The sequence below is a fragment of the Heterocephalus glaber genome, unplaced genomic scaffold (genome assembly GCF_053883595.1).
Source record: "Heterocephalus glaber isolate CG9 unplaced genomic scaffold, H.glaber_assembly_v1.0 deba00001509, whole genome shotgun sequence".
Lineage (NCBI taxonomy): Eukaryota > Metazoa > Chordata > Mammalia > Rodentia > Bathyergidae > Heterocephalus > Heterocephalus glaber.
The window spans coordinates 42,905,424-42,918,836 of record NW_028258325.1 but is presented as its reverse complement, the minus strand read 5'-3'; the positions used below and the strand labels follow the sequence as shown (position 1 = coordinate 42,918,836).

The 13,413-nt window shown below is 36.5% G+C and overlaps 1 protein-coding gene across 5 annotated transcripts in view; it reads left to right on the top strand.

Moving 5' to 3' along the window:
• Positions 1-13,413, top strand: part of Scfd2 (sec1 family domain containing 2) — a 545,604-nt gene that overhangs the window by 284,733 nt on the left and 247,458 nt on the right. The window lies entirely within an intron of this gene.

Genomic DNA, 13,413 nt, shown 5'->3' with positions numbered 1-13,413 from the left:
TCCAATGCAAAACTGTACAGTACCATAGCATATTTTATTATTACCGAAGCTAAGTTCTGGCTGTTAGAGATCTCTGTAGAAGAAGCAAATATAGCATGCATATTGGCACAGATGTTTTCAAGTAAGCTTTTTTTAAATGGTAGAGCACATTTGAAATGTACCAGGGTAAGTATGTTTGTATATCTTTACAAGTTTAGAAATGATGACAAGCAAGACTGTTCTGTGAATTAATATTAGCATGTAGTTCAGACATAAATTCCAAACTAACTTAAAAATATGGAAATTCTCCAAGCAGATAGATCATCTTGAGATGGCCCTAACTTTTCTCCATTGGCAATGAATATGGTCAGATTTATTTTGGCAGCTTTCCAAGCAATTTTTTTCTAACTTGTATAGGGGGAAAAAACCACACCTTTTGATGTAGATGTCTTATGACAAAATGAATTTATGTTTTTGACTATGAAATTTTAAATTTACCTATTGCATAGATATGTCTCTTTATATAGAAAGAGGAATTTTGTCTTTTGTGCTAGCATAGGAATTATTAGCAGCTTTGTCATAGTTATTTGTCAAATAAATAACTAAAACCTCTGCATTTTAACTTTAGTTCCTTATCTCATAATGACAAATTTTACAAAAAATATTATGATTAAAATTTAAGCACAATTTAATGTCATCAAAATTAAAAATTTTATTACTTCAAAGGACACTAGTTAGAGTGAAAGGCAATTCAATGAATTGGAGAAAATATTGCAAATCATATATATCTGATAATGATCTTGTATTCAAAATAAAGAACTCATGACTCAACAATGAAAATGATAAATAATACAATTTAAATATAAACATAATATTTTAATAAACATGTCATAGCCTCTTTGAACTGGTATTACAAACTGCCATAGATTCTGTGACTTATAAATAACAGGCATTTTTTTCTAACACTTCTGGAGACTGCGAAGTCCAAAATCAGAGTGCCAGCAGATTCCATATCTGGTGAGGACCTGATTCAGGTTCAGGTTCATGAATGGCATCTTATTCCTGAATCCAAACATAGCAGAAGAGGTGAATGAACACTGTAAGATTTCTTTTCTAAGGGCACTAATCCCATTCACCTGTCTAATCACCTGCTCAAGACACCCTGTCCTGATGCCATCATGTTAAAGATTAGAATCTCAGCTTATGAATTTTGAGACAATACAACATTCCCTCTATAATAGTTCACTGATAGTTCACCAAAGTTTTTGCCCTTCTTACGTGCAAAAGACATTCATTACATATTGGTAATCCCCAAAGACTTAATTCATTGCAGCATCAGTCTCAAATCCAAGTATAATCATCTAAATTAGATATGAGTCATATTCAAGCCATGACATCTTCAGCTGTGAGCTTGTGAACCCAAACAAAGTATATACTTCCAAAACCTAATGGTGGGACAGAAACATAATAGACATATTCATTCCAAAAGGGAGAAATAGGGAAGAAGAAAGGGTTAATGGATCCCAAATAAGTTCAAACTACAAATAAACTTCATAAGATTTTAAGGCTGCAGAACAATTTTATTTGGCTTGATGCTCTGCCTTCCCACCCACAGAAGCAGGGATCCTGCCTTCTAGACCTACTGGGTGAAAGTCCTGCCTCCATAGTTTTGCCAAGAGTAGGCTTTGGTCACCTAGGCTTTAGGTGGCCCTTCCTGCATGGCTTTCAGCAGCTCTGCCCTCACAATTATGAATGGAGGTTATTTGGCCTGTGGAAAGGGAGGTGGTAGTCCCCCTGTTAAATTAAGAAGGCAGCTTGATAATCTCTAAGTCATCTTCATTGTCATTGTTCTATTGTGGAAGAATTGCTCCTGTTTCTGTGGAGATGACTGATCATTACTAATCTTATCAAATGGTACCTAGGTCACATCTTTAGTTTTCTCATTTTTTTTTGCAATATGGAGAGGCTCAGCATACTACAGATTTTAATGTTCTGCTCCCTTTTTGCTTACAATTCTATCTTTAGCATTTGTCTCTTCTTCCATTTTACTGTAAACAGTAGGAAGGAGTCAGGCCTCACTTTCAGTACTCTTCTTTGAAGTAGCTCCAGCTAAATTAAATGTACTTTGGAGATATTTTACCTATTAAGGTTCAGAGCACCACCATAAAGTGAATATTGCAACAAAATAAGTCCATGAATTTTTGTTTCCTCAATGCATATAAAAGTTATTTTTTTACTATACTGTGGTCTGCTAAGTATACAATGTCATTATATCTAAAAAATGTACATACTTTAGATAATACTTTGTTGAAAAAAAATAATGCCAACAATTACTTGAGCCTTTAAGGACCAGTATTTTGGGAGGTGGAGCATCTTGCCTCAGTGTTGATGGCTACTGACTGATCAGAGTGGTGGTTGATAAAGAGTGTGAAGGCTGTGGAAATTTCTTAAAATAAGACAACAATGAAGTTTACTGCATCAATTGATTCTTCCTTTCATGAAAGATCTCTCTGTAGCATGTGATCCTGTTTGATAGCATTTTATAAACAGTAGAACTCTTTTCAAAATTGGGAGTCAGTCTTCTCAAGCCCTGCCACTGCTTTAACTAAGTTTATGTACTCTTGTAAATTCTTTGTTGTCATTTTAGCAGTGTTCACAGGATCTTCAGTAGAGTTCATCTCAGCAAACCATTCTCTTTGCTCATCCATAAGAAGCAACTTCTCACCCATTAAAGTTTTATGTGACATTATAGTAACTCAGTCACATATTCAAGCTCCATTTCTTCCATTTTCATCACATCTGAAGTTTATTTCTTCCACTGAACTCTTGGATCCTTTCATTTTGTCCATGAGGGTGAAAATCAACTTCTTCCAAATGCTTGCTTATGTTAATATTTTGACTTCCTTCCATGAATATTCTTAATGACATCGAGAATGGTGAATTTTTTCCAGAAGGCTTCTGATTTACTTTGTCCAGATCCTCACAGAAACCAGTACCTATGGGAGCTATAGCCTTATGAAATATAGTTCTTAAATAATAAGATTTGAAAGTTGAAATTACTTCTTGTTCCAGGTGATGTAGAATGGCCACTGTCTAAGCAGGCATGGAAACATTATCTCATTGTATGTCTCCATTAGAGTTCTTGAGTGAACAAATGCATTGTCAGAGAGAAGTAATATTTTGAAATACATCTACCCCTCCCAGCATTATGTCTTAGCAGTGGGGTTAAAATACCCAATAAACCATGTTGTAAACAGATGTGCTGCATCTAGGCTTGTTGTTCCATTAATACAGAACATAGGCAGAGTCAAGTTAAAATAATTCTTACAGGCCCAGGATTTTCAGAATGGGGAATGAGCATTGGGCTTTGGGTTAAATTCGCTAGCTTCATTAACTTCTAATAAACAAGCCTGCCTGTTCTTTCAAGGTTTGAGTATAGGCACTGACTTCTCCTCTCTCACTATGAAAGTCCTAGATGGCCTCTCCTTCCAAGAGAAGGCTGTTTAGTCTACATTGAATATCATTTGGTTAGTGTAGGTGCCATCAGCAATTATCTACAAGGATGATTGAAAAATAGAGTGAATGTTTATTTTTTTGTTTTGTTCAGTGACTATTTAAATTAAAAATTATTACAATAAGAGATGCATTACCATTAATCCACTTCAAAATACTCCCCCTCACATCTAATACACTTATCCCATTGTTCGTTCTACTTTCTGAAGCAGTTCTGGAAGTCTTCTGTTGTGGCTTGTATCTAGATGTCCCCCCAAAGACTTATGTGGTCCTAGGTGGGGCTTTTTGGAGGTGGCTGGATCTAGAGTGTGTGCTGCTGGGATCAAGCTTATGATGCTGGTATTGAATCATGATGCAGTGCTAAGATTAAGGCTGCCCCACCTTGCCTGGATAAGATATATGGGAAAGAAAGAGGGTCGGTGTTGGCAGCTTGTCACTTGCTGCTGCTGCTTCTTTGCTTCTTTGCTGCCTTCTGCCCACCATGAACTGTTTCTCCTCTGCAGTGTCCTTCTGCTGTGCCATCCTGCCTTGGAGGCAACCAACTCTGAACTGAAACCTCTACAAATTGTTAGATAAATGAACGTTTTTTTCTTTAACTTTGGGTGTCAAGTATATTGTCTCAGAAATGAGAAAAATAACGAAGATATCTTCTTTTGTGTCTTTAGTTACACTCTCATTACTATCTCCATGTCCTGAATCAATTCAAAACATTTATCTTTAGGGAAGAGCTAGTTACATGGTACCAGATCTAGTGTTAAGATGAAGGAAGACATGTCATGATGTTTTTATAAGCCTGCCTTTCCATTGGGTGACTCTCAGCAGCAGCATTTTTTTGTTTGTTTTTGTTTTTTGTTTTTTGGTGTGGTTTTTTTGTTGGTTTTGTGTGTGTGTGTGTGTGTGTGTGTGTCTTTTTGAGACAGGGTTTCACTATGGAAGTCAGGTTGTCATGGAACTCACTTTGTAGTCCACGCTGGCCTTGAACTCACAGTGATCCTCCTGCCTCAGCCTCCCAAGTAACAGGACTATAGATGTGTGCCACCACACCCAGCCAGGATTCAGTGTATTTTTTTTCATTTAGTGTCTATTTTTTATCATACCTCCTAAAGATATTCATAAAAGGATATTTCCAGAACTGCTTCAGAAGGTGGCGAGAACAATGGAATAAGTGTGCAAGGGGGAATATTTTGCTGGGGGTTAATGGTAATGTGTCTTTTACTGTAATAAAAATTTAAAATTTTTAACATTCACTGTATGTTTTGATCATACCTCAGTGAAGTTTTGCCATAAACCTTGAATTTGTAAAAAGCACAGTATCAGCAAAGTTCACTAAAGGGAAGTATAATAAGATGAAGTATGTCTGGATTGTACATTGCTCAAAAGTTCCACCCATCCATGAAATACTAGAACATGAACACAGTTCAGCTAAGTTCATTGTCTTTTTATGACAAAGATGACCTTTTCTACAATTTTCATTATCTTCCTTATTTTGGTCTGAGACCTCATCAGAATAGCTCTTCTCACCAATATTTCTAGTACCATTTTGTCTTTGATTCCTTAGATGTTCTCTAAGGAGATTGAAGCTTTCTCTATAGTTCTTTTTCCTTTCTTAGTCCTCACCAGATTTGCTTTTAAAATTTTGGTCATGGAAATCTAGCCTTTTTCTAGCATGCACCTCAGAATTTTTCTAGCTCTATTATCTAGTTCCATAGCTGCTTTCTCATATTTAGGTATTTGTTCTAGCAGCACCTCACTTGCACTACCCAAAATCTGTATTAGTTAAGGTTCTCCAGAGAAATAGAACCAAGTAGGATATACACATTGAAAGAAACAGGTAGACAGAGATTTATTATAACAGATTGGCTCATGAAATTATACAGGCTGATCCATCCCACAACCTGTTGTCTTTAAACTGGAGGTGCAGGAATGCTGTAGTGTAGGTCCAGTCCAATCTGAAGGCCTGAGAACCAGATGAACTGATGGTGTAAATCCTAGTCTAAATCAGAGACTTGAGAACTGGGAACACTGGGGAGGAGAAGATGGATGGCCCAGCTCCAATAGAAAAGAAAGTTGGTATTCTGCCTTTTATTCTGCTTGGGCCCTCAGTGAATTGGATCATGACCACCTCCACGTGCGAGTTATCTTTTTACTCAGTCTGCCAATTCAAATGCTAATGTATTCTGCAAACAGTCCCACAGATACACCCAGAAATAATGTTTTACCAGCTTTCTGGGCCTCCCTTGGCCCAGTGAAGTTGACACACATTGTTAATCATTCAAAAATTATGATCAGTATGCACATGGAAAGATACTTGGCTTCATTAATCCCTAGGAAAATGCAAATAAAAACCATAACAAAGAGAAATCATTTCACACCCATTATGATATCTATAATTATGAAAAGAAGACAATAACAAGTATTGACAAGGATGTAGAAAAATAGGAACTTTCATATATTGCTGATGGGAATGGGTGGGAATGTAAAATAGTGCAGCCATTTTGGAATATGGCTTGGCAGATCCTCAGAAAATTACTCTGTGACCTACAAATTTTACTGCAAAGTGTTAGCTCAGTAATTCCACTCTTAACTCTAGAGCAGGGAGGATATATGTGCACACAAAACTTGTATGTGAATGTTCAATTACTAATCACAATAACCCAAAATTAGAAACAATTCAAATATTTCAACTGATGAATGGTTTAACAAAATATATTCTAGTGTAGAATATTTAGTCTTTAAAATAGATCAGGTACTTACATATGCTACAACATGGATGAACCTTGAAAACATTATGCCAAATGAAAGAAGCCAGACACAAAAGTCCATATGTTTTATGATTTCATTTATATTAACCATCCAGAATGAGCAAATCTATAGAGACAGAAAGATTTGTGGTTGCTAGGGGCTAAAAGAGGGGTGGCAAAGGAACTGGGGAGGAGGAAAGAGATGAGGAATGACTGCTAATGGCTCTGGGTTTCTTTAAAGAGTGATTTAAATGTTTTGGAATTAGTGGTGACAGTTGTACAACCTTGTGAATAAGATAAAATCCATTGAATTGCATAGTTTTAAATGGTGAATTTTATCATATATGAATTGTCTCAAATTTTAAAAATCAGCACAGACTAAAGAAAAAATAGAACAAGATGTTAAAAGCATTAAAAAACAAATAAATAATAAATAGCTGTAAAAATCAGTTAATAACTTGACTCATCTAGATATAACATGTGTAATATTCACCCAGGGTTCTGATTTTCTCCCAGTTCTTTTTAAAAGATAAAAACATGTTACAAATATGAGTTGTATGTGAGAAGAACACCTCTTCCCTGGATATAAAAGATGTATTACACAGAGATCACTGGGCTTTGTTTTCCACCCAGGAAGATGATTGTCTGCAGCTCTGGTTCAAGGGTGCCCAAGCATGGATTTAATCATGTGTTGCATTGCAGGACAGTGGGAAATAGACCGTTGTTTGAAACAAGTAATTGAAATAATTTACCAGATTATCCCTGCCGCTGAAATTATCACATCCTTTCTGTATTTCATCTACTGTGAGATGCACACTTCTTTTTCAAATTTTAACATCTTTGAAATACAGTTAACACTTGGTGGTATCTTGGACGTTAAGAAATATGGCAGTTTTGCATTGTGTGTATTTCCTTTAAATGCCTTTGAAGAATGGCTAGCTGTTCAAGACAAACTTTGCTATTCCCTAAGGGGCTATTTATATTAAAATATCATTGCCAGTCTACCCATTGTATGTTTCTTTTGGAGTTTGGAAACCTGGTTGTTGACATATCTCCCAATTGTCTAAATAGTTCTCAAAGGCTAAATGAAGGCTCCCCCACCCCCTTCTTGTCTTTTTTATTACAAGTATTAATAATGATTCCCTTCCTTCATTTCTTTATAGGCCAGGGAGAGAAAGTCCTATCAAGGTGTCTTACCTCTTATTCCCTTCTGTCACTTTTGGTTATTTGAAGGAGTTGGTAGAACTTTAATCAGACATTTTAAAATCCCGTTTCTACATATATTATTTTCATTTGTGTTTTATTCTGTTTTTTTTTTTTTGGTACTGGGGATTGAGAAGCCAGAGCCTTAACACTGAGCTGTTTCCTAATCCTCTTTTTTTGTTTTGAGACAGAACCTTGCTAAGTTGTTAAGTTGTCCAGGCTAGGCTTGAGCTTGTTATTTTCCTGCCTCAACTTCCAAGAGTACTAGTATTAGAGGCATGAGCCACTACCCCCAGATTGTTTTTGTTTGTTTGAGACAGGATTTCTCTGTGTAGTTCAGGCTTTCCTTGAGCTCACTCTGTAACCCAGGCTGGCCTCAAACTCACAGAGATCCTCCTGCCTCAGCCTCCTGAGTGCTGGGATTATAAGCATGCATCACTATGCCTGGCTTCACTTGAAACTTTTCAGTTTTTTTCAGTGTATATGTTATACAGTATAAACTGTTTTTATTGCTATAATGTTTTCTAGTTATACTAAAACATTCTATTATGCAATAAAGTTCAAGTTTTGCCTGAGTGTCTTCTCTAATTTTGAACCAAAAAGGTTCTGAATGGAGACTGTGAAGATATTATTAATCCATAGCTCATAAAATATTTGTAAAACAAAGACTGAACCCGTTTATTACAGATGGTCATACTTCGTAAAAATCTCAGAAGCAGTAGCCAAGGGGAAAAGGGAGAAGACATTTTCACTCTTAGAACACTTGGTCGTGTGATGATCTTCTTTGCCAAAGGCAGAGCTTTGGTGGCATTACTTTTAGCAAATATGATAATCCTTACCGTCTGTGCATATGTGCTGTATGACAGGAATACCTAACTATCCCTTGGGGGAGAAAGGAATTTCTTCATGTATATATTAAAAGGTGTATTTATTACATAAATCTTCTTATATGTGGTTTCTGTATAACACCGTTATGTATCTATACATCATGTAGCCATCAACTATCCCTTGGGGTCTTATCTCAATGGTGATTTGTAATGGAGAGACTGAATTTCTTCTTTCTATTTTTCTTTCTTATTAAGGACTTGAAATTGGATAATAAATACAAGATATAAACTGAGTATAAGCATTTAGTATATGTCTAATAATCCTTGTGCCAGGAATCATAAAATACTACTGGGTGCTTTGAATACTCTTACTTTTCAATTTGAATTCTTGTTATTTAAAAAAATCCTTTGAGCACTAGGATGATCACATGCACTGAAATCTCTCCCTTCTACTTTCTTTCCAGCTCACTTCAAACTCCCTCTTTTTGGAAGAGACATAGCTTTTAGAGAGCAAGGACAATCAAAAGAGATCACTAAACTCTTAGTGCTACACCTACCTAGCACCCTCTGTCTAAGCATGATAGCCTGGGATAGTACACACAGTAGGATATCCCAGGAGACCCCATTTCAGATCTATGATAATGCTATGTTCTTGCTTGATTTGCACCTCATTCCATGTTCCATCTTAACTCAGTGTGATAATTAACTTTATGTATCTACTAAACTAGACTAAGGATGCCCAGAGAGCTGGTAAAACATCATTTCTAGATGTATCTATGAGGTTGTTTGCAGAATACATTAGCATTTGAGTTGGTACAGTAAAAGGGGTGGGCTTCAGAAAATTGTCAAGGGCCTGAATAGATACAATTGTTCTGTGTTGAAAGTAGATATACTAGTTCCTAATTCTTGGGTTTTTCAAACTCAGACTCATATGTCCAGTCAGCTTCTGCCTTGTACTCCTACTCCGTTCTCTTTCTCAAGCCTTCACGTTCAGACTGAATTACACCACCTTGATTCTCTGGTTCTGTAAACTGTATGTGTGTGTGGGTATACATATATTTATATACACTTCTTTATATATACATCTCTGTGTGTGTTTGTGTGTGTATCCTATTGGTTGTCTTTCTCTAAACACTGACTAATATATTGAGTATGAGTAAAAGAACAAGCCATAACTATTTGACAAATTGATGTTTTAAATTGTGTTAGTCTACACAGCATTGTGGATAAGACTATAAAGGCTTGAAACAGAACACATGGGTTCATATTCTCATCTCACTCTTTACTAACTGTTACTTTGGGCAAGTTATGTAACCTTTCTATAGGATTTATTATTTATAATGTGAGGCTAATAATCACACTTGACTTATAGCATTATGATCATAATTAAGTGAAATTATATGTAATATATATTTAATATATGTAATTTATATATTTATTATATCTATGTATCACTTAGAACATTACCAGTGCATAGAGTAAATGCCCAAGGAAATGCTTACTTTGTTATAGAAAGTAGGACTTTTAACTTAAACCATATTGTTTAGAGAAGCACAGAAAAAAATAGAAAGTTTGGGAGGATTTTCTCACTCAAATAAAAAAAAATAGGTAATTTGAAATTATAGATTTTCTGTCAAAATGAAGCCTTTAAAATTAGGCTTTGCCACTAATTATTCATTAAGTAATTTGATGGCTCCCTTTTTGTGATTAGTACTAACATGCATTTCTGACCTATGAATGCTTTAATTTTGAATTATGTGTTACAAAAAAGAGTATATTGAGATTCAAGGTAGTTTAGTATAGTAGAAAGAATATGAGCTAAGGGGCATAAAGACCTGGTTTAAAAAATTTATTCCATCATTAACTACTTTGTTATCACAAACAAGTACTTATTCTCTCTGGCCTCAGTCCCTTGTCTATAAAATGAGACTAATAAGGCAACTGAAGACAAATGATGGCACTTGAAATGATTCCTAAACTGGATGGAATGACACATGCCTGTAATCCCAGCTACACTAGAGGCTGGTGCAGAAGTACTGCAAACTCAAAACCAGCCTGGGAAACTTAGTGAGATCCTATATTTTAAAAAAAGTACTGAGGATATGCTGGAGAACATCTCAAAGTTCAGTTCCTAGTCTTACACATGCGTGCGCGCGCACACACACACACATACACACACACACACACACAATTCTTTCCTGGGCACAGTGGTACATGCCTATAATCCTAGCTCCTTGGGACATGAGGCAAGAGAATTACAAGTTTAAGGTCAACCTGAGCAACTTAAGGAGACCCTGTCTCAAAAGGGCTTGGGATGTAACTCACTGGTACAGTGAGGACTTCCCTAGCATGCACTGACCTCTAGGTTCAATCCCCAGTACTACGGTGTGTGGGGGGTGGTATTTAATCAATAACTGGTTCCTATGGAACGGCAAAGGATTTAGAAAAAATCAGCTTGATCTTATGATGGTTTCAGTGGTCCTAATCTTCTGATGGTCCCTAATAAGCTGAGGTTTAAAAATGATCATGGTACACCAAGTTTTCATGTTGGATTTTGACCTGAAAAGTGAAACTTAACACAGTGAATCACAAAGCAAAGTGATGTATAGTTGAGATGTTCATTGTCAGCTTTTTGTCACTGCAACAAAATGACTGACATAGACAATTTAAAGGAGGAAGTGTTGGTTTTGGTCATAGTTTCAGAGGCCCTAGCCCATGGTTGGCTGTCTCCAAGGCAAGAACACTATAGCGGAAAGGCATAGAGGTGGAAGTCTGCTCACTTCTTGGTGGTGGGGAAGCAGATTACAAGAGAAGAGTGCCAGAGAGATGCATACTCTCAAAGGCACACTCCTAGTGACCCTTCGAATTGGTCCTCACCTCCTAACAACACATTCAGCTATTAATCCACTGATAAGTACAGTGCCTTCATGATCCAGCTACCTCTCTAGCAGTCTCTTAATCCAGTCAGTTAACGTGCTTAACTATCACAGATGTAAAAAACAGTAAACTAGTAAACAATAGCTTATGATACCTTGTATAAATTATATAAATGTTCTTTTTTAAATGAATTTTATTGGTACATTTTAGGTATACAATATAATGACATTCATCATTGGAAACTTGCACCTTTACATGATCTCTCTTGGTTCTTATTTTTTCCCCATCCCCCTGCCCTCCCTTCAACCCCTCCATCCCTCCCTATTTACAAAGACTTTGCTTCCATTTCTTCATTTTCTCATATTAATTCCATTCCTTTCTTCTCTTTCCCCAACCCTCCCACTTCCCCTTCCCCTTTGCCCCTTTTCTTCCTATTTCACATTACCTTTATACGTTTTAGTCCTTATTTACACTTTGAGTTTCTCACACTAGAGAAACTATTTGGTATTTACACATGTGTGTCCTATTATTTCACTTAAGAATATGGCCTCAATATGCATCCATTTAGCTATAAATGTCTCTAATTTCTCCTTCTTAGGGCTGAGTAGTACTCCATTTAAAAAAAACCCCACATTTTCTTTATCCACTTTCCAGTTGATGTGCAATTGGGCTACTTCCAACTTTTAGCTATTACAAATTATGTTGCTATGAACGTGGGTACACATATATCACTGTGGTCTGATTCTTTTAATTCATCGGGGAAGATACCCAGCAGGGGAATAGCTGGGTCAAATGGGATTTCCATAGTGGTTGTAGCAGTCTACACTCCCACCAGCAGTGGAAGAGCATTCCTCTTTCCCCCACAGCCCTGCCAGCATTTGTTATTGGTTGATTTCATGATAGCAGCCATTCTTTCCGGGGTGAGGTGGAATCACAGCATTGTTTTCATTTGCATCTCTTGAATGACCAGTGATGTTGAAAATTTTTTCCTATGCTTATTTGCTATTTCTACTTCTTTGTCTGAGAAATGTCTGTTCATTTCAGATGCCCATTTTCAGATTGGGTCTTTAAATTTGGGAGGTCTGATTTTTTTCAGTTCTTTATAGATTCTAGATAGTAGACTTTTGTCTGAGGAACAGGAGGTGAAAATTTTTCCCCACATTATGGGTTGTCTCTTCACTTTGTTGGTGGTTCATCTTGCTGTGCAGAAGCTTTTTAATAAGAAGACATCCTACTTGTTGATTGTGCTAGTTCATGGGCAACTGGAGTTTTGTTCATAAAATCTTTTCCTATACCTATGTCTTCAAGAGTTCTACCTAACATCTGTTCCAGCCAGTTCTGCATTTTTGTTTTAATATTTAGACCTTTAATCTATTTTGATTTTAGTCTAGTGCATGGTGAGAGATATAGGTCTAGTTTTAATCTTTGGCAAGTTGAAAACCAGGTTTTCCAGCACCATTTATTAAAGAGGCTATCTTTCCTCCAGTGAGGGAGTTTGGCTCCTTTGTCGAAGATGAGGTGGCTGAGCATGTCTGGAGTTTGTTTCTTCATCTTCTGATCTGTTCCACTTGTCCTCAGGTCTGTTTCTTTGCCAATATGATGCTGTTTTATCACAGTAGCTTTGTAATATAGTTTCAAGTTGGGGGTTGTGATGTCTCTATTGCCTAAAATTGCTTTTGCTATTCTAGGTCTATTCTTGTTCCAAATGAATTTTTGGATTGTTTTCTCAAGGTCCGTGAAGTACGCTCCTGGGATTTCCATGGGGATTGCACTGAATCTATATAGCAGTTTTGGAAGTATGGCCATTTTCACTATGTTGATTCTTCCGACCCAGGAGGAAGGGATGGCTTTCCAGTTTCTGATTTGGTCTTCAATCTCTCTTTTCAGAGTGCTATAATTTTCTGAGAAGTCTTTGATTTCTTTTGTTAGGTTGATTCCTACGTATTTCAGTTTTTTGGATGCTATTGTGAAAGGAACTGTTTGCCCTATTTCTGTCTCAGTGAGTCTGTCATTGGTGTAGAGGAAAGCTATTGATGTTTGTGTGTTGACCTTGTATCCAGCTACTTTGCTGAATTTTGTTATTAACTCTAGAAGACTTTTGGTGGAGTTCTTGGGGTCTTCTATATAGAGTGTCATGTAATCTGCAAATGATGACAATTTGACTTCTTCATTTCCTATCTTTATTCCTTTTATCTCTTTCTCTTGTCTAATTGCCATGGCTAATGTTTCCAAGACTGTATTGAATAAGAATGGTGATAGTGGACATCCTCTTC